We start from the raw sequence: 21285 nt of genomic DNA on the forward strand, positions 1-21285 counted from the left end.
TGCAACTTAAATGAGACAAGACAATTAACAGACACCAGTACTGACATGACAAACATATTTGAATTATTGAACGATTTTAGAGCAACTATCAGTAAAACAAACCAAAATGCAACTGTGAACGCTCACAGAAACAAATGGGAAAACAGAAAGTGTTAGCAAAGACACAGAAAATACAGAGAATCAAATGGAAATTTTAGAATTAAAAAATACAATAGCCAAAATTAAATTCAATGGATGGATTCAACAGCAGGATGGCAATAACAAAGAAAAAATCGATATTAAAGCAAGTGAACTTAAAGATCGATCAACAGAAATCATCCAACCTGAACAAGAGAAAAGGAATAGCCTGAAAAAAATAAATGGAGCCTCGGGGACCTCTGGAACAATTACATAAGATCTAACATTCATGTCATCAAAGTCCTAGAAAAAGGGGAGAAAAAGCATGGGCTGAAAAATTATTTGAAAAAATAACTGCTGACAATTTTTCAAATTTGGTTAAAATCATAAGCTAACAAAATTCAAGAAGAGCTGGGCAAACTGCAAATGGGTTAAATCCAAAGAAATCCAAACATACTCACATTTTTTAAAAGTTTTTGAAACAAAACACAAATAACTAAATCGTGAATGCAGGCAGAGAAAAATGATGCATTATCTACAGGGAATTTCTCATCAGAAAACCATGGAGCCCAACTGTACCAATTCCAAAACAATGCACGAGTACTTGATTCCCTATGGACTACTTTATTATAGTTATTCAATAAGTACAAAAAGATTATTCACTATTGTTTCAGTTACCCAGGAGGATGAACTCTCTTCCTTACTGTTGTTTATTCTATGTAAACTCTATGCTGACCTAATAGACACAATTTTATCAGTGTACTTACCGGAATATTCATGTTATAATTATTTTTTAAATATTCATGGTTACTTTAGATAGTATTTAAGGTCAAATTTGTAAATATCTTCCATTTTGTTATTTTCCTTTTTAATTTTGTGTTGGTTTTTCCATTTAGATGTACTTAATTTTTTAGTCTTTTCACTTTGGGTTACTATTTGCATAGCTTCACTAGTTCCTCAGTTTTTAAAAAGTTAACCACATATTTGCATATGGACAGTCTCAACACTAATTTTTCTAACTGCTACCTGATCAGATCAAAACTTATAATTCTACCACTTGGCAGACTTCAGGATTATTGTATACTTATTTGCTAAGTCATATTTTCTCAATTCTAAAGATGCTTGTTTCTCTTAAAATAATATTTTTAGGTTTCTGAAAACAGAAGTATCAGAATTAATGTTCAGAAAAACGTACCAGTAGTTAAGCAAAAGTAAGTTGTGATGTATGTAACTGCTTGCCCAGGTGTAAAACTGTGAGAATATATGTTCCCATAGGAAGTATCTGTTTATCCAAATATCACCACAGCTGAATTATCTGCATGGGTAAACTCACAAGCTATAGAATTTTAAGTTAAATCCCAAAGCCTAACTGTTGCTTGAAAATGTTTTCAGAAAGCATTGAAATAAAAAGCTATTGTGATGCAAATATTGCCTGTTGCAAGACAAGCAAGAGCAATTAAAGGTAATAGAAATTGCCCAGTCCTTCAAAATAGATCATAGAATTATCAGAGCTGGGAGACATTGGTGAGACCACTTTACATTTTATAAAGTACTGGAATGCGGGAGACTCGGGTTTGATCCCTGGGTCGGGAAGATCCCCTGGAGAAGGAATTGGCAACCCACTCCAGTACTCTTGCCTGGAGAATCCCATGGAGGGAGGAGCCTGGTAAGCTACAGTCCATGGGGTTGCAAAGAGTCGGACACAACTGAGCGACTTCACTTTCACTTTCATTACCCAAGTGCTGGATATCTGTCAGAAGTTTCCAGCTGACTCAAAAAAGAAATTATTTAATTCACAGTTTATCTATAGAAAAACTATGAATTTAGCCAAAAAAGAAAAGCAGTTAAATTCCAAACATTTCCCATATGACTCAAAACTACACTGACAATCATAATGTGTAAAAAGGCAATAACAGGTGAGGAAAATCAGCATGTCAGAATGAAAAAGGATTAGACTCACTCTTGTATTATGTTCCAAAGAAGATGGTATAGGAACTGTATGGATAAATGTATGTTTCTGTCAGTTAATTTCTAAGAAGTATTTTCAAAATAAATTTAATGTTTCTTCTTTCTTTAAAGTATATTACTGTGGCGGATTCGTTTTGATGTTTGGCAAAACTAATACAGTGTTGGAGGTTTAAAAATAAAATAAAATTTAAAAAAAAAGTACATTAAATCAAGAGTCTGTATCATAATAATTAATCCCAGAATAGAGAAAATGCACTCTGGGTATATATGTGTATATATTTACATACATCTATTGTTACTTGGGCTTCCCTTATAGCTCAGTTGGTAAAGAATCCACCTGCAATGCAGGAGACCATGGTTTGATTCCTGGGTCAGGAAGATCCACTGGAGAAGGGATAGGCTACCCACTCCAGTATTCTTGGGCTTCCCTTGTGGCTCAGCTGGTAGAGAATCTGCCCCCAATGCGGGAGACCTGGGTTTGATACCTGTATTGGGAAGATCCCCTGGAGAAGGGAAAGGCTACCAACTTCAGTATTCTGGCCTGGAGAATTCCATGGACTGTATAGGCCATGGGTTCACAAAGAGTCAGACACAACTGAGCAACTTTCACTCACGTTCAGTTACTTATCTGCTCATTCATTTCTGGGTAAAGGAAAGCAAAAACAGAGAAGCAGGACCAAAACTAAAGATAATAATGCCTAAAAATCAAACCCTTCAAAGATCCTAAACGTTACTGTGATGCAGAAGAACACACGATGAAGTAAATACAATCCAGTGAAAAATGACAACCATCTAGACATCTAGCCAATAACATAACCAAAATAAGCTGATATAATTAAAGGTAATCACAAAATGAAATAGCTGAGAAAAAGTAAGTAAAAGTAGGTCTTAATCCAGTTGAAAGTAGGAGTATTAAAAACTTAATAAAACTATGCAGTACCTAACCAGGGCTTTCCAGGTGGCTCAGTGGTAAAGAACCTGCCTGCCAACGAAGAAGACGTGGGTTCAATCCCCAGGTCAGGAAGATCCCCCAGAGAAGGAAATGGCAACCCCCTCCAGTATTCTTACCTGGGAAATCCAATGGACAGAGGAGCCTGGCGGGCTACAGTTCATGGGGTTACAAAGAGTGAGACACATTTAGGGACTAAACAACAATAGCACCTAACCAAGATTCAGAATACCATAATTCTTGACCAACCACCCTACCATTGCAATAGGTTCCAGAGAATGGAAGTGAGAAGGAACGTACCAGGTGAAACTGACTGTTTATTATTATCAAAGGGTTTGGACCACAGGCAACTAGGAACCCCTCTGCTTCAGTTCAGTTCAGTTCAGTCACTCAGTTGTGTCCGACTCTTTGTAACCCCATGGACTGCAGCACGCCACACCTCCCTGTCCATCACCAACTCCCAGAGTCTGCTCAAACTCATGTCCATTGAGTCAGTGATGCCATCCAACCATCTCATCCACTGTCATCCCCTTCTCCTCCTGCCTTCAATCTTTCCCAGAAACAGGGTCTTTTCAAATGAGTCAGTTCTTCGCATCAGGTAGCCAAAGTATTGGAGTTTCAGCTTCAGCATCAGTCCTTCCAATGAATATTGAGGACTGATTTCCTTCAGGATGGACTGGTTGGATCTTCTTGCAATCCAAGGGATTCTCAAGAGTCTTCTCCAACACCACAGTTTAAAAGCATCAATTCTTAGGCGCTCAGCTTTCTTTATAGTCCAATTCTCACATCCATAAATGACTACTGGATAAACCATAGCTTTGACTAGATGGACTTCTGTTGGCAAAGTAATGTCTCTGCCTTTTACTATGCTGTCTAGGTTGGTCATAACTTTTCTTCCAAGGAGCAAGCATCTTTAAATTTCATGGCTACAGTCACCATCTGCAGTGATCTGGGAGCCCAAAAAAATAAAGTCTGCTACTGTTTCCACTGTTTCCCCATCTATTTCCCATGAAGTGATGGGACCGGATGCCATGATCTTAGTATTCTGAATGTTGAGCTTTAAGCCAACTTTTTCACTCTCCTCTTTCACTTTTATCAAGAGGCTCTTTAGTTCTTCTTTACTTTCTGCCATAAGGGTGGTGTCATCTGCATATCTGAGGTTACTGATATTTCTCCCGGCAATCTTGATTCCAGCTTGTGCTTCCTCCAGTCCAGCATTTCTCATGATGTACTGTGCATATAAGTTAAATAAGCACAGTGACAATATACAGCCTTGACGTACTCCTTTCCCTATTTGGAGCCAGTCTGTTGTTCCATGTCCAGTTCTAACTGTTGCTTCCTGATCTGCATACAGATTTCTCAAGAGGCACACAGTTAGTTAAGCCTAATACCTGAAACACTCAGCTCAAGCCAATGGTTTCTTGATTTCTTTTATTATACTTAGGTCCACATCTTATCACAGAGAAAAGAAGGAAAAGAAAATCAAGTATTTCTAACAGCAATCTGATTAATCCTTCTGGATATACAACTAGAAAACTGGGATAAAATAAACAACAGCTTTCAGATATTGGATGACAGTCAAAGCAGGAGTGGGATACCTGTGAAAAGGGGGGAAAAATCAGGTGAGCCCTACAGCTGCTTCACCTCACACACCCTGGAAGCAGTTTCCAGGATGCAGGGTAGAAAGGGAGAACGTCAGCAGAGCCTGGCAGTCTCAGACAACTGAGGAGACAAGAGACTGGCAATGTTCAGGGAGGCCAAGGCAGCCAGAACCTGTGTTAAAGCCTACCAAAGAGAAGGGACCTGCATACACAGAACTCTGGAGATCTGCAGAGGCCTCCCCTCAAGCCTTTGGCAGGTCATCTATGACAGGAAACTACCGAAGGTTGGGGAAAGGACCCATGAAAAACAGATAGGTCAAAGAATTCCTGAAACTCATACAAGGGTAGGGAGAGTTTTATTCCCACCAAGCAGAGCAAAAAGACCTCATAATACATGAGACATTAAGTAAAGAACTTCAACAGTATCAACTCTGAAGTGAAGTGAAGTGAAGTGAAGTCTCTCAGTCGTGTCCGACTCTTTGCGACCCCATGGACTGTAGCCTACCAGGCTCCATCCTAAATTAGCTCAAATAAGGTTGCTTGGGATCCATCCAACCAAAGCTTCCTCAAGGTACGTTTTCCCCTAAACTGTTTCCACCACCTCATTCCCTACTAGGGAAGTATTATTTTGGTATCCAATTCTCTCAGTAATCTTTCTCAAATTCAGAGTATTATAAGAAAGTGTCTTACAGAGAACACAGAGACTACTCATTAAACCACCACAGCACGTTATCAACAGTTTTTCCCACATGTCCCAGGCCTAGGGCTTCTTAAACTAACTAAATGATATTCATTTCTCCCCATTAAAAAAAATTAATTAAAGAAATAACAATTTTTAAACAAAATTATGAAGGAGTTTTCTCTTAAACATGTGCTAATAAATGCTTTGCCTAATTTTATCTCATGTAACCTATGTGAAGTCCAATGAGAAGTAACTGTGTAACAGGTGTGGAGGTTGGGGGAAGAAAGAAGTAATTTTATCAAAGAGTCAGAGAAATTCAGGAAATCAAACCAATAGAATCAACAAGTAATTCAAAGTAAAATGAACCATGAATAGGCTGTTTACTGATCAAGAGATAAAAGTAATTGTGAAAAAAGACTAGAAGCTGTTACTATATACTTTGTTCCTTTTTTTTAATTGAATATAATTGATTTACAATGTTGTGTTAGTTTCAGATGTACAGCAAAGTGATTCAGAAATACACACACACATATATATATATCTTATATGTATTCTGAATATAAAATATATATGTGTGTTTTATATAGAGTCAGGTGTATCTGTTAATCCCAAATTCCTAATTTCTCCCCCACAACTGCCTTTCCTCTTTGGTAACCATAAGCTTATTTTCTATGTCTGTGAGTCTACTTCTGTTTTTTAAATAAGTTGATTTATATCATTTTTTTTAGATTCCACATATAAGTGGCATCATATGACATTTGTCTTTGTCTGACTTACTTCACTCAGTATGATAATCTCTAGTTACATCCATGTTACTGCAAATATGATTATTTCATTCTTTTTATGGCTGAGTAGTATTCCATTGCATATATGTACCACATCTTTATCCATTCATCTGTTGATGGACACTTAGGTTGCTTTCATGTCTTGGCAACTGGAAACAGCGATACACCTTATTCTTTGGCTTCTGACTACATACTAAGTCAGTTCTTAGTCTCTTAGTGACTACCATGTATTTATATAGGAATAAACTTGACTCTGGATTCACTAAATATTAAGACAACTTCCAAAATCAAAATTCAAATGAAAACTGCTATTTAAAAGTTTAAATTCTAGGCAGCACAGTAAAACAAAAGAAATAAACAGTACAAGGACTGGAGTGGAGGGATTAAAATAAAACTTATAAGGAGAGACATAAAAACTAGGAAAGTACAGACTCTAGGGCTAGAATGCCTGGGTTCAAATCCCAGCTGTACCACATACCAGCTAGGCAATCTTGGGCAAGTTAATGTCTACTTCACTGGGGCTTTTATAAGAACCTAATGGATTAATATGTGCAAGTGCTTAAAATAGAGCTTGGTAAACATTAAGCACTATACAGTAAAACTGTCCTTTGTAGACAATATGATTCTGTATATGTAAAACCCAAACAGCTCAAGAAATTACCAGAAATAAAAATTTGGCAGGTTGCTAAATACACATAGTTCAATTGCATTCTTACAAGCCAACAAAAAGAAAATGTAAATTTATGGGCCTTTTTCTTATAGGAAATCTTCCAAAAAACTTAGAGAATAATATCAAGAATTATACCACCACCACCCTCCAACACCACAAGTGCCTAGTATAAACAATGATCAACTCATGGCCAATCTTGATTCGTCCCCACCCACAGCCTCCTCTCTACTCCAGATAATAATAAAGCAGATCTCAAGACATATCCTTGCACCCATAAACATTTCAATATGTACCTCTAAAAGATAATGACTCTTTTTCAATATAACTACATGCTATTATCTATCATATCTAAAAATTAATAATTTAATATAACATATTAAGTGTTCAAATTTCCCTGATTATTTTACATTTACTTATTAAAATCTGGACCCAAATAAAATCCAAACATCACTATTAATTTCAGTTTTCTTCCTTCTTTTCTCTTTTTTTGTTCCTCACAATTTGTTTTAAAAAAAAAAAAGTTGATGTCCCAAGGACTTCCCCATAGCCTAGATCCTGTTGACTCCACTCCACGGTATCATTTCACTGTTTTCCTGTCTTCCTGTAAATCAGTAGTTGGAGCTAGAGGCTTGACCAGATTCAGATTTAAATTTAATTTTTTTGGCAAGGATACTTCATAGGTAGGATTACGAACTTTCATTAAGAGAAACCTAATGTCTAACTGTTTTTATTCTTGTGATGTTAGCGGCCACTGATGATCTTTGCTCAAGTCCAGGAATTCATTAAGAAATGGTGATGTTCTATTTATCACCCCTTAACTGTAAATAGAATACTAGTACTGAGTAAAGAAACTTTCTCTCTTCAACTAGTTGGTTACCTTCAAGTATAGTTGGTTTCTTAGCATACTCCAAAGAAAACAAATGAGTTTTTTAAAGTATCACCATGAACTCATGAGTTTAAACATATTTGATTTGATTATGTTACAGTTTTACATACTAATGCTCAAACTGTCTCATCTTTGGTCAGACAGAGCCCATTCAATTAAGCACCTTCATTGTTTTGTCACACCCTATTACTGTTTGATAACTTCCTTGCAAGATGTTCAATGTCCCCAGTCTGAAGCAGCTTTAGCTATACTTTGTTTTCCCTTTCAACTAGCTCCTTGCTTATTCTTTATGTCTACTAAACTAAAAACGCCTAATTCCTGAGACTTCCTTGGTGGTCCAATGGCTAAACTCTGTGCTCCCAATGCCAGCGGCCCAAGATCAAACGCTGGTCAGAGAACTAGAACCCGAATGCTGCAGCTAAAGATGCATTTAGAATGCCACAACTAAGACCCACTGCAGTAAGATAAATAAATAAATCTTCATTTTTAATTATAAATCAATTGTGTTATATATTCTGGATATTACAATTGAATATGGACCCAGAAATTATAGAAATATTTCCTTTTCAGGTCTGCTTTCAGGATTCCATTGACTGTCCCCACCAAAAAGCATAACTGACACAAAATTAAGATGTTAAATGCTTCAGTTTGACAGACTGGAGCAAAAGAGTCCTAATATATTTTCTGCTGGCATTTTAGCTCTGCAAATTATGTCTTCATGTTCTATTTCAAAATTCAGATATGGTTTTTAAACATGTATAATAAAAATTCATTTCTTTGATAAATTAGTAAAATCATCAAGTATGGGAAAATGGTCAAGCTCCTAGAGAATTATTCTATATTATAATTCAAACTTTTATAAAATCCTTATGCTTCATCCTTAACATTGAAACTCATGATATGGGAATATGAAAGTTTTAAGTTCCAACTATTTCAAAAAGTAAATGTAAGTTTATGCCTCCTTGAAATCACAGAAATGGCATTATAAGTAGTAAAGAAACATTCATCTTATTTTACTAAAAAACAAACTAATAAACACGTAAAGCCCTGTCATAGTACACAGTACATCAAATACATCACTGTGGAAAAGCAGAATCCTACACTTGCTGACCATTTCTTCACCAACATCCTAAAAAAACACAGTGTCAGTGGCCAAAAATTGCTTACATCCACAATTTTTACTGTTTTTTCCCAACATTAAATCACAACCAGAAATCACATTACTAAATGCCAATTTTCCTCTCTGAAAAAAAGGATATAAATTTATACCTTGGTGCAATGTCTTTTATTCACAGGCCAAGTGTACCCTCTCCTACAGCTAAGTTGTTGGGGTTTGATCAGAGGAAGCAGTGCAACTTTTCCAGGCAACAATGGCTTAAAAAACTCAACCAATCACTATCACCACCACCATCAACAACAAAAACAACAAAACAAAATAACAGTAACAACAAAAAGCTCTTCTGCTGGTGCAAATTTCTCAGTGACTAAACAGAAACACATCTCTATGAAGTGCTGGTATGTCCTCAGCACATCAGTGCTTTCATCCAACTGAAAAACAAAACATTCTACTAGCATGCACATGACAGTAATTGCTTTTCCAGATGGTATGCCTTTGATAAGGGATTTCTGCCAAAAGCTCGTTTTACTTTCTCTCCAAGCATAATATTTGTCATTAAGTTTGAAACTGGTTTGACAAGCTTTTCAATAGTAGTGTGAGCTGACCTGTTTTTGGCTAAGAGGATAACTGAATGATACTTCAGCAATGTGGTCTTCTCTGTCTTTAGCAACAACGTGCATTCATATAACACTGAAAAGCATTATTTTATAAAATTTTATACATTTGTTTCATTTTCATCACAAGTCTAAAAAGTAATTATTATAAAAAAGAAAACTAAGACAGAAATATTAATTCAGTTCCTCAGGGTGGCATGAAGTCCAAGAGCCAATGCTTGTGCTCTTTCCATCCCACCGGAGAAAATCGTGGTAAGGGAATACCTATTTCCTCAATATACCTGTTGAAATGTTTTTGTGAGTCCAAACAAAGTATTTTTAAAAGGCATTATTTTAATTTAATGTAAACTATAATCCAAGATGGGCTTCCCAGGTGACACTAGTGGTTAAAAAAAAAAAAACAAACCTGGCTGCCAGTGCAGGAGACATAACAAACATGGGTTCAATCCCTAGGCTGGGAGGATCCCCTGGAGGAGGAAATGGCAACCTACTCCAGGATTCTTGCCTGGAGAATCCCATGGACATGGGAGCCTGGAGGACTACAGCCCACAGGGTTGCAAAGAGTTGGAGACAACTGAAGCAACTTAGCACCCACCCACACACACACACACACACACACGTGCATGTATAATCCAAGACATAACCTTACAAACGTTCTAGGCCTTAAATCATGCACTGATTTTATTTTGTACCGTAAAAATACAAAAAAAAAAAAAAAAAACCACCTCCCACAATCTCAAAATCTTAAAAACCTCTCAAAAAATGTTTTGAAAAATCTTTAAGAAAATATCCTCAAAATGTATTATATAAAACTTCTGAGTACAAGTGTGTGAAATTTTTACTTCATTTTTTAAACGGGAAATGACAAGTATCAGTATGAGTATCATGCTGTGTAAGCCTGAAAATGAGTGGGGCAATATAAGAAACTAATGAATTAGAGATCCCTAATTTCAGGATTTAAGCAACTTAATTTGGTTATATGGCACTTTCACAAGTAGAACCATAAACAGCCAACAACCACAACCAGTCACAAAATTCAATTGATCAGAATTTCCAATTCTCTAATCTTTTTATTGACATCTGAATATAGAACTTAACTATATTACTTAGAAAAGAATACTAAACTATGATTTTAAGTGCTCATTTCATAATTGCTTTTAAATGGTTTTTAGATGACAGTGTTTAGCCTCCCTAGCCCCAGAGTAAACATTCTGAGTGAAAGAGGTCTTCAACTTCATTCATAATGAAATTATAGAATAACCTATATCCTACACATTTAGAATTACTCGCTACAAAGCTTAACAATTCAACTAATGCTGTTATATGAAAGCAAGAAGGAAAGGTATCTTTAAAAAATAAGTTAGGAACTTCCCTGGCAGTCCAGTGGTTAAGACTTAACTTTCCAATGTAGAGGGTATGGGTTCAATCCCTGGTCAGGGAGCTAAGATCCACATACCTCCTGGCCAAAAAACCAGAACATAAACAGAAGCGATACTGTAACAAATTCAACAAAGACTTTTAAAAATGGCCACATCAAAAAAAAAAAATCTTAAAAAACAATAAGGGAAATGGTTATGGTAATAAGTTAAATTACATATTTAATCATCATTGCCATTTGATTCAAAGTGACACCAAAAAGTTTTCTAAAAGTTCAATGTATCTGCTAGCTGCCAGAGAACTTTTAAAACTTCTCAACAAAACAACCTCTTTTTCATCTGCTATTTGATTCAAGGTAATTTTTCTTTGGTAAGAACTGCTCAATTACACCACCCCCTTTTAGAAAGCAATCCATTTATTTTAACTGAAGCAATCTTAGGTGTTCTATTATGGATTCTTATATTTTAGAATTTACTGCTTTACAAGTTCTTCTTTCGAAACAGAACAAAATGAAATTTAAAATCCAAGTAATAAGTGATGCATTTCTCTTAGATTTTTCATCTACTCTATATCCTAGCAAATACAAAGAAGCAGCCAACTCTCTCACTGAAAATAATTATCTTTCCATAATTTCTGCCTATTTGGAAACATACAATTAACAAGATAATATTTTATTTTTAAATAAACACCAAACTAGCTGTACCCTCTTTGGATTTCATACGTATTTTAGAAAAATAGAGAGCACTGTGTTTTCTGTTGATACTGTTTCCTTTGATTGTTTTCAATTGTCTTATGTAGTCTTTAAAGTGGACAGCCACCCCCTGATTTGGAAGTATCATTTGACTCTTTAATTACATATGTGGCTTTTCTGATCCAAGTGAAACTAACCCATCAGATCCCAAAGGTCCTAAAGGGATCCCCATACTCCTATGGGGAGTATAAGTGACACTTCTTGGTGAATAGAAAACCCTTCACAGTAAGTTTAGGAGAAGAGGAAAGAGAGGTTTCTGAATCAAACCAAAGGACAAGGTCTCTTGTATCATGGAAGCACATGGTGAATTCAAATGTTCATCTCAGAGGGTCATGACATAAATAAAATAATAATTAAACTTTAGGCATTTATTTTATTCCAGTTCTTCTATACTGAGTTGTAACCTGCACTCAGTATATTTCTAATAATTGACACGCTTTTCTAATTATAAGGATTACCTCCTTTTAAAATCTGAATCTCATCTCAGATTTGGGGGAATGTGGAGAGGGGAGTGGATGCATCCCTAAAAGCTAACCATTCTAACATGGAAATTTTTAAACTTATAAAATCTATATAGATAGAAATCAACATTATACACTGACTGCCAAGGAGTTAAATTAAAGTAAAGCTGTACCTTGAATACCTTAGAGTAAGGTGAAGTTATAAATGTCGGTGTCTTCATTTGGAAGCAAAAATTCTTACTGCCTGATCTTGTCTGGCGGTCCGTGATTTTTATCATCAGTGTCGGCTCCAGTCACATCCCATTAGTATGGATGGATCTAAAGTAGAAAAGACATTAGATTTTAGATACAGTGACACATCATTGTTTCCCTATAAGCATACAAAGATTCTCACACAAATGCTTTAGTTTTTCAAGAAATTCTAATTCCCATTCTTGTCCCCACCACAGATTTGAAAAACTGAAAATAAAGAATAAAGATTAAATAAACAGATAAAGTTATCAGTGGTAATTAGTTACTGGCTTTAAAAAGGTTCAGATACCCAAAGGAGGTATGCCGCAAATTAGGCTTCATATGGATAATTTAAGGAGGTAAGGGACCTAAGCTTCTGACTCACTCATCAGAGTTGCTGAAGTCACCCCAGCAGTGGTGGCCTCAGGACTCAGTTTCAGGTAAAATGCAACAGTAGGAAGAAACAGGATTTCCAGCAGAAGATACCTCTGTGACAAAGAAGTGCCTGATATGATGGCTATCATTCATTCCTAGGTCACTGGCGGTGGGAATGTGACAAATGGCCCACCTTACTAAATTAATGTCTTCCCATTCTACCTGTGTCTTCCCATTCTACCTCAAAGTTAACTCCAAACAGTGGGACTCTGCAGACATCAGAGAATACTTGAGAAAAGTGAGCCCTACTAGCTCTCATTATTTAAAGCCTAACTGCTTAAATTCCAAATCCTGAAAGATGATGCTGTGAAAGTGCTGCACTCAATATGCCAACAAATTTGGAAAACTCAGCAGTGGCCACAGGACTGGAAAAGGTCCGTTTTCATTCCAATCCCAAAGAAAGGCAATGCCAAAGAATGCTCAAACTACCACACAATTGCACTCATCACACACGCTAGTAAAGTAATGCTCAAAATTCTCCAAGCCAGGCTTCAGCAATATGTGAACCGTGAGCTTCCTGATGTTCAAGCTGGTTTTAGAAAAGGCAGAGGAACCAGAGATCAAACTGCCAACATCCGCTGGATCATAGAAAAAGCAAGAGAGTTCCAGAAAAACATCTATTTCTGCTTTATTGACTATGCCAAAGCCCTTGACTGTGTGGATCACAATAAACTGTGGACAATTCTGAAAGAGATGGGAATACCAGACCACCTGATCTGCCTCTTGGGAAATTTGTATGCAGGTCAGGAAGCAACAGTTAAAACTGGACATGGAACAACAGACTGGTTCCAAATACGAAAAGGAGTACATCAAGGCTGTATATTGTCACCCTGTTTATTTAACTTATATGCAGAGTACATCATGAGAAACGCTGGACTGGAAGAAACACAAACTGGAAACAAGATTGCCAGGAGAAATATCAATAACCTCAGATATGCAGATGACACCACCCTTAGGGCAGAATGTGGAGAGGAACTCAAAAGCCTCTTGATGAAGGTGAAAGAGGAGAGTGAAAAAGTTGGCTTAAAGCTCAACATTCAGAAAACGAAGATCATGGCATCCGGTCCCACCACTTCATGGGAAATAGATGGGGAAACAGTGGAAACAGTGTCAGACTTTATTTTTCTGGGCTCCAAAATCACTACAGATGGTGACTGCAGCCATGAAATGAAAAGACGCTTACTCCTTGGAAGGAAAGTTATGACCAACCTAGATAGCATATTCAAAAGCAGAGACATTACTTTGCCAACAAAGGTTCGTCTAGTCAAGGCTATGGTTTTTCCTGTGGTCATGTATGGATGTGAGAGTTGGACTGTGAAGAAGGCTGAGCCCCGAAGAATTGATGCTTTTGAATTGTGGTGTTGGAGAAAACTCTTGAGAGCCCCTTGGACTGCAAGGAGATCCAACCAGTCCATTCTGAAGGAGATCAGCCCTGGGATTTCTTTGGAAGGAATGATGCTAGAGCTGAAACTCCAGTACTTTGGCCACCTCATGCGAAGAGTTGACTCATTGGAAAAGACCCTGATGCTGGGAGGGATTGGGGGCAAGAGAGAAGGGGACGACAGAGGATGAGATGGATGGATGGCATCACTGACTCGATGGACGTGAGTCTGAGTGAACTCCGGGAGTTGGTGATGGACAGGGAGGCCTGGCGTGCTGTGATTCATGGGGTCGCAAAGAGTCGGACGCGACTGAGCGACTGATCTGAACTGCTTTAAGGTTTTACCACCCAGGGTTAAGCTTTTCACTAATACTCCCGTTAGACCACAAAGACAAGGTGGATCAGGCTCCAGAAATGATCTTTATACCACAAATCAACTCAGGAATCTTGCTAGTTCCTTGTACCTGTGGCTCCCATCCCTGTCACTCTTGGGCTTTATTCAAAGCATAAACTACTGTGACTGACTGCCGTCGCTCCTGTTTTCATGCCCACAGTGTTCTCTTTGCTCTCTCACCCACTGCATGTGTTCCCCAACTGCAGTCCTTCCTTCCAACCTTCTCCACAGGGACCTCTGGAAACCCCTTTTACATAGTAAAACAAATGACCTCTATATCTTCAGCCTTATCACTGAACTTAGTCTCAGCCACTGGGCTAAATCCGCCTCTTGAAACAAACCCTCGGGAGTAAAGACTAATAAGGTCATAGGAATCATCTCTGTCCACAGTGACATTTCCAGACCCTAACTCATAAGCAATCGCAACCCTTCCCTCAGAGTCATGTCATCTAGCCGTCCTACCCTCTTCTTGTTTTTGTCATTGAATATTCCACTCTCATTCCACTTGAGGGTCCAGACTCAAGCCTTCAGATGTACTCTACCTACACTCATCCCTCCAGCTGTGTGTTGTCACCAATCTCAAAATCTGGGTTGTCACCACCCAGGCTATCAGTCTACCAAGTATGTTAGTTTCTTTCTTCCACTTCACCACTCTCAAATTCCTAATCCTGGGTCAATTTAACCACCTGCTAATGAAAACCACACAACCATGTGGACTAATCCTGCTATAACATTAAGGTCTTCAAAGTTAGTCAGACACTGAATGCCATCCATGTCATTAATCAGATCCTTCTTCCATAACCACACTGCCTCTGTTGGCAAATGTGCAACTCTCACTCTTCCAGCCCCACATGGGGTAGAATGGGAAAGGGGTTTTATGTCTTCCTTAACCATGTGTGTAGGTTATTTATATTGTGAAAACACCATTTCTTTCATCTACTTTTAACATTTTTCTCAGTCTACCGCTGGCTTTTAATACAAAAGTTTCTATTTTCAGGTGGCCAGATTTATCCATCAGTGCGTTTTTCATCTCTCTTATTATTTCTTTGCTTAGAAATTTCTTCCCCTTCAACAATAACAGATAGATACTCTGGTTTTTACTTTTCTGTGGGCTGTTTCTGAATATTTTATCGCAAATGATGAATGGAAAGGGATTTAATTCTAAACTGACCTGTATTTCAAATTGCCAGTTTTCCTAACAACTTTAAGTAATTAAGTAAACTTCTTTTTGATTTATAAATTTCTTCTTATACATTTCATTTGTCTACAACAAGGTTGATTTCCAGGCTATTATCCATTTCTGTAATGTAATTATTGTTTCTTTTTATGCTTTAATTTGTGATAAGAATATTCTTTGGTATTCTCATGTTCTATTCTTGACAACAGTTAGATACATTTTACCAGTTTCCAAGGAGATGCCTAGTAGCTTCATGAGTAAGAAATGGTTCCCAGTCCACTGTGAGTGGTGTATTTCTGTTACAGTTGCTGTCTGTACACAGTGCTCCTTTGTACTTTGAGGGATCATCCTAATTGGGTCTGCCCAAAACCTCCCTAATCATGTTAGAAAACCAGCCTTTTTATGTATTTATCTATCTAGAGCCAGATTCATAAAACCATGATCTCTGCAATTCTCCATGCTTTGTATTTACCTTTTCATTTCTAAAATCTACTTTATGTAAAAACAGAAATATCTCACACACAATTTTTATTTCACAGGCCAACATTTTTTATCAGTTCCAATGGATTTTTCAAATCTTCCTGTTATCTTTTACGGTTCACATAGTTATGTTTACTAATTTTAATTTTTCTGAATATATACCACATTCACATGAATCAAAAAATTTAAATGATGTAAAAAGAAACATATTTGAGAAGTCTCATTTCGCTATCGTCCACATGTGGTTTCATGCTGCCCTTGCTTACTATATGTCACCACTTTTATTAAAGTATAAATAAATGTTTATTATACATTCTTATATGTATATGCTTCCAGTTATTCTTTATGCAAATACACTTAACTGCAAATATAGTCTTATTATTCCTGCCTTACATAAAATATTTAATTTTGCACATTATCTTTTTTCGCTCATTATATCCTGCAGATTTTCCATGTTAGGATATGCTTCCATGATATTTCATTGTGTGAACATACACTAGCTTGCATAACTAAGCTCACAGTTTTAAGAAATTAGATTCTATAAATTTAAGTCATATTTCTGAAAATTATTTAGTTCAAGAGCAACAACTGAACAAACCAAGCAGTACATGAAACTATGTGATGTGATTTCACAAAATTTTATTCCATTAATAAATATAAGTTCTTTTGTATATTTCTTTATCTTTTTATCTCAAGTTTACTTTATGATCCTATCTAAAATCTATCAACCATAACAGTCATAAACTTTGAAAGCAGAAGGACAGTTCTCAGGTTGAAAGGCCTCAAATTCTGAAAGCTGCCTAACCTCAATGAGGGTTTCAATGGGTCTACAAAAATGAAATATAGTTATACAAGAATCAAAACAGCTGTAGAAGCAAAAAAAATGTTCCATTCTACTTAGTAAGATCAAGAAAGACTCATGGAAGAAATAGCCCCTTGGGTTCAATCCTAAATGACCAAGTGCTCAAGAGACAAATAAAGCAAGAGAAAACAAGGGGGTTCAGAATAAGCAGCAGTTTGAAAAAGCAAACTCTGTCAAGAACTCTAAGTAGTTCTACTTCCACTTAGAATGCAGAAAGCCGCAGAAGAGTGTGAGAAAAAGCCAGATACATAAAATCAAAACTTCTCTTGAATCTAATAAAGAATCGAAGTCAGAAGGCAACCAAGTAATTCAATTCCAAAGAGGGAAATTTCCTCCAGGGAGAGACTGTACAAACTGTTTTACGTGTGGCAGGTTCCCAGAAAAAGAAGTGGCCCTCATACAAGTATACAGGGAAAAAAAATCAGTTAAGATTTTAACAAATTCTAAGTGACCAAATATGAACTACTATATCAGTTAGGAATGGCTGGAAACCCCAAACACAAGGGGAGTTTACACTCAGTTACAAGTTCTTCTTCATGCCTCAACCAGATTCTCACAAGAAAGATCAGAGGTAGGACAGGAAACCAGAGAAAGTCCCTCATCATTGAAGCAAGTGTGTATGAGGTGACAAGTACAGGTCTGAAGCCTTGCCTGATTCCCCAACCTGTCCCCAACACGGGGGAACGACATAAAACTCTCTCACACCAGGATCCAGGCAAAAATCCACTGCTTCAGCAAACAGAAGCAAATGCCTTATCCAGAAAGGGAGAAGAAAACACTCTTAAGCTCTCAGACACAGGCAAAGATACACTGGTGCTATGAGAATATAGAGGCAAAAAAACAACCGTCTGCCACTGTAGGGGACGGGGGAAGGAAAAGTCTTGGGTCAGGGATCCTGCACTAATAACAAGAGAAATGTACTACCACAAGGGAGGAAAAGGATATTCCTGCCCAAGACCAATCACAAATGCATGACAGTGTTTGACCATCCAGGGAAGAGAAAGCAGGAAAGCTAATAAAGTCCTACCACTGAGTTCTGTATAAGGCCTGATCAGGATTGAGTTTGGACCAGAACAGAAGAGAACCCTGCCCTATCCCACAAGCACAGCTCTGGGTAACAAGCAACAATAATCTATCACTGGGAGAAAGAAAGTAACATGAAATCTTTCCGCAAACAGATGTGCAAAGACTGTTGAAAGATGGGGGTAATATAGCATTACAGAAAAATTCTGTAGTACCACACACCACATTCACAACACAAGGCAACAACAGCCAGTCACTTGAGAACTTTGAAGCCCACTGAAGGTAATAATGGCCACAAACTCCAAACCCAGCTCATTTCAGGATTAGGTTGACTCAATCTCTGACACAAACAACCCAACAGGAGAGAATCACTTCAATCTCGCCTACTCTCTATACATGATGACGAGCATTAAATCACAAATTATGAAGCATCCACAAAAGCAAGAAAAAATAACTCTTTGTTAAGAGATAAAGAAATCAGCAGAATCAGGACTGATTCATTCATTTAAATTATCAACGATTCTAAAATAAGTATGCTAAATGATCTAGTAGAAAAGATGGACCAGCATACATAAAGAGATGGAAATTTTCAACAGTGAGATGAAAACTTTAAAAAAGTAAAATAGAAAAGCTAGAAACAACAAAAAAAATTGTTTTACATTAGAGAAGAAAAATTTCTTTGGCAGCCTTAAGAGCAGCCTGGACACAGATGAGGAAAGAATCAGTGAACTTAAAGACAATAGAAATAATACAAAGTGAAACTACAGCTTAGAAAAACTAAAGGAAAAACACAGCTCGGGCATCCAAGAGGTGTAGTACTGTATGAAGACGTATTACATCCATTTAATTGGAGCCCCAGGAGAAAAAAGCAAAAATAATGAGATGTAAGAAATACATGAATATGATAATGGCCAAGAATTTTCCCAGAAAAATCCAAGACAACAAACCAGAGAGCAAAAAATCCCAGAGAACCCCAATCAAGATAAATACCAAAGCGCACACACACAAACAAACATACATGGGTATATCACAGACAAACTGTAGAAAAACAAAAATAAAAATCTCAAAGACAGAGAAAAAAAATAAATACGACACACAAACAACAAAGATTAAAATTTTCTTCAGAAAATTATACAAGTCAAAAGACAATACTGAATATAATACCTTTTAGGTACTGAAAGAAAAAAAAAAAAGAGCTGAACACAGAATTCTATAACCACCAAAAAAAATGTTTTTTAATTGAAGGAAGACAGAATTTTTTACAAATAAAACGAGAGAATTCACTGCCTTCAGACACCAGAAATGTTAAAGGAAATTCTTTAGGCAGCAGTGAAAATTACCAGGTGAAAATTTGGACCTACCAAAAGGAAATGAAGAGCACTGGAAAGAGAAGGTAAATACAAAAGACTGTTTTTTCATAGTTTAATCATTTTAGAAGGTTGCACATGAACTAAAGTAAAAAATGATAATGTAGGGTTAATAACATATAAGGAAATAAAATTTATGACAACAGAGTATAAAGATGGTAGGTAGAAAGTTGAAGCATACTGTGTATAATGTATTACATGACACATGAAGTAGTATAATATTATTTAAAGAAAAACTGTGATATTAAAAAATGTGCAAAAAAGAATATGATAAGTTAAGATTTTTAACTTATATATCTTTTTAAAAGATATACCTGTTAAACCTGAGAGTAGTGGTTCTCAACCAGGAGCAGTTTGGACCCCTCAGAGACATACAGCAAAGTCTAGAACACATCTCTGGTTGTCACAACTGGGGGCAGGAAGTGGGTGCTACTGTCATCTAGTAGACAGAGCCCAGGAATGTTAAAAATCCTGCAGTGCACACAGGATATCCCCGCCATGACCCAACAACAAAGAATTACCCAACCAAAAGGACCAGCAGTGCCAAAGTTAAGAAACCATGACCTACAGCAACCACTAAAATATGTCTGTGTGTATGTACAGAATATGCCGAAAGTTAGATAAAATGAAACTATGAAAAATGATTAATTCAATAGAAGGCATAAAAAGAGGAAAAAATAAAAAGGATTCAAATAGAAAATAACTAGAAGGATGGAAGGTTTAAATCCAAACTTTCCAAATGACTACCTTAAATGGAAATTATCTAAACACCCAATTAAAAGGTAGAGATTATCAGATCAAATTTTTAAAACATAATCCAATCATATGCTATCCACAAGACACTTTCTGTACAAAGACATAGGTTAAAAGTAAAAGGCTGGAAAGGAAAGAAAAGATAGCATGACTGCATTAATATCTGACAAAGCAGACTTCAGAATACGGAATATTACCAATGATAAAGAGGAACATTAATGATAAAGGATCAATTCATGATAAAACTCTAAGAAGATGAGGCAAATCCATAATTACAGTTATAGACATTAATATGCTTCTGCTATTAATTAAAAGAACAAGAAAACAGGAAATCACTAAGATATAGAAGACTTGAAAACACTATCAACTGACATGACCTAATTGAACATTTATAGAACATTATACACAACAAGAACAGAAAATGCATTATTTTCAAGGCTACATAGAGCATTCACCAAGAAAGATCACTTTCTGAGCCATAAAACAAACGTCAAAATATTTAAAAGAATTAAAATTAAATAATGCATTTTTTCTGACCAAAACAGAATTAAGTTAGAATCAATAACTGAAAGATACATTAAGAATTATCAAAGGTTAGAGATTAAACAATATATTTTTAAATAACTCAAAGATTAAAAATGAAGGGAAATTAGAAAAAAATTTTAATTGAACTAAAAGTAAAACAGAACATACCAAAATTTGTGAGATACCACTAACGCAGTTCTTAGAGAAAAACTTATAGCATAAAACATAAACTGCTTATATTAAAAAACATAAGTTTTGCCTCAATAATCTAAACCTCCACCTTAAGTAGAAAAAGCAAATTAAACACAAAGGAATTAGAAGGAAGAAACAAAACTGAAACAAAACACAACACAGAAAATTTATGAACCTGAAATCTAGTTCTTTGAAAATTTCAATAACACTGAATAAACTTGCGGCCAGAAAAAGAGAGAAGCCACAAATTAACTATACCAAGAATGAAAAGAGGACAGCACTAGAAACAGTACAGATATTCAAAGAATAACAAGAGACTATTACAAACAACTTTATGGCAATCAGATCAGATCAGATCAGTCTCTCAGTCGTCTCTGACTCTTTGCGACCCCATGAATCACAGCACGCCAGGCCTCCCTGTCCATCATCAACTCCCGGAGTTCACTCAGACTCACGTCCATCGAGTCAGTGATGCCATCCATCCATT

At 36.5% G+C, this 21285-nt stretch overlaps 1 protein-coding gene across 6 annotated transcripts in view; it reads right to left on the bottom strand.

Annotated features, from left to right (window-relative positions):
* NCOA1 (nuclear receptor coactivator 1) overlaps positions 1 to 21285 on the bottom strand; it is a 219238-nt gene that overhangs the window by 153096 nt on the left and 44857 nt on the right. For 5 of the 6 annotated variants that reach the window (XM_025261462.3, XM_025261457.3, XM_025261456.3 and 2 more), the window contains exon 2: positions 12152 to 12296. The gene's annotated coding sequence lies outside the window, so the exon portion shown is untranslated. The remainder of the gene's footprint in view (positions 1 to 12151; positions 12297 to 21285) is intronic. The other variant, XM_025261459.3, reaches the window with a different exon arrangement.

This window comes from Bubalus bubalis, chromosome 12 (assembly GCF_019923935.1).
Source record: "Bubalus bubalis isolate 160015118507 breed Murrah chromosome 12, NDDB_SH_1, whole genome shotgun sequence".
NCBI lineage: Eukaryota > Metazoa > Chordata > Mammalia > Artiodactyla > Bovidae > Bubalus > Bubalus bubalis.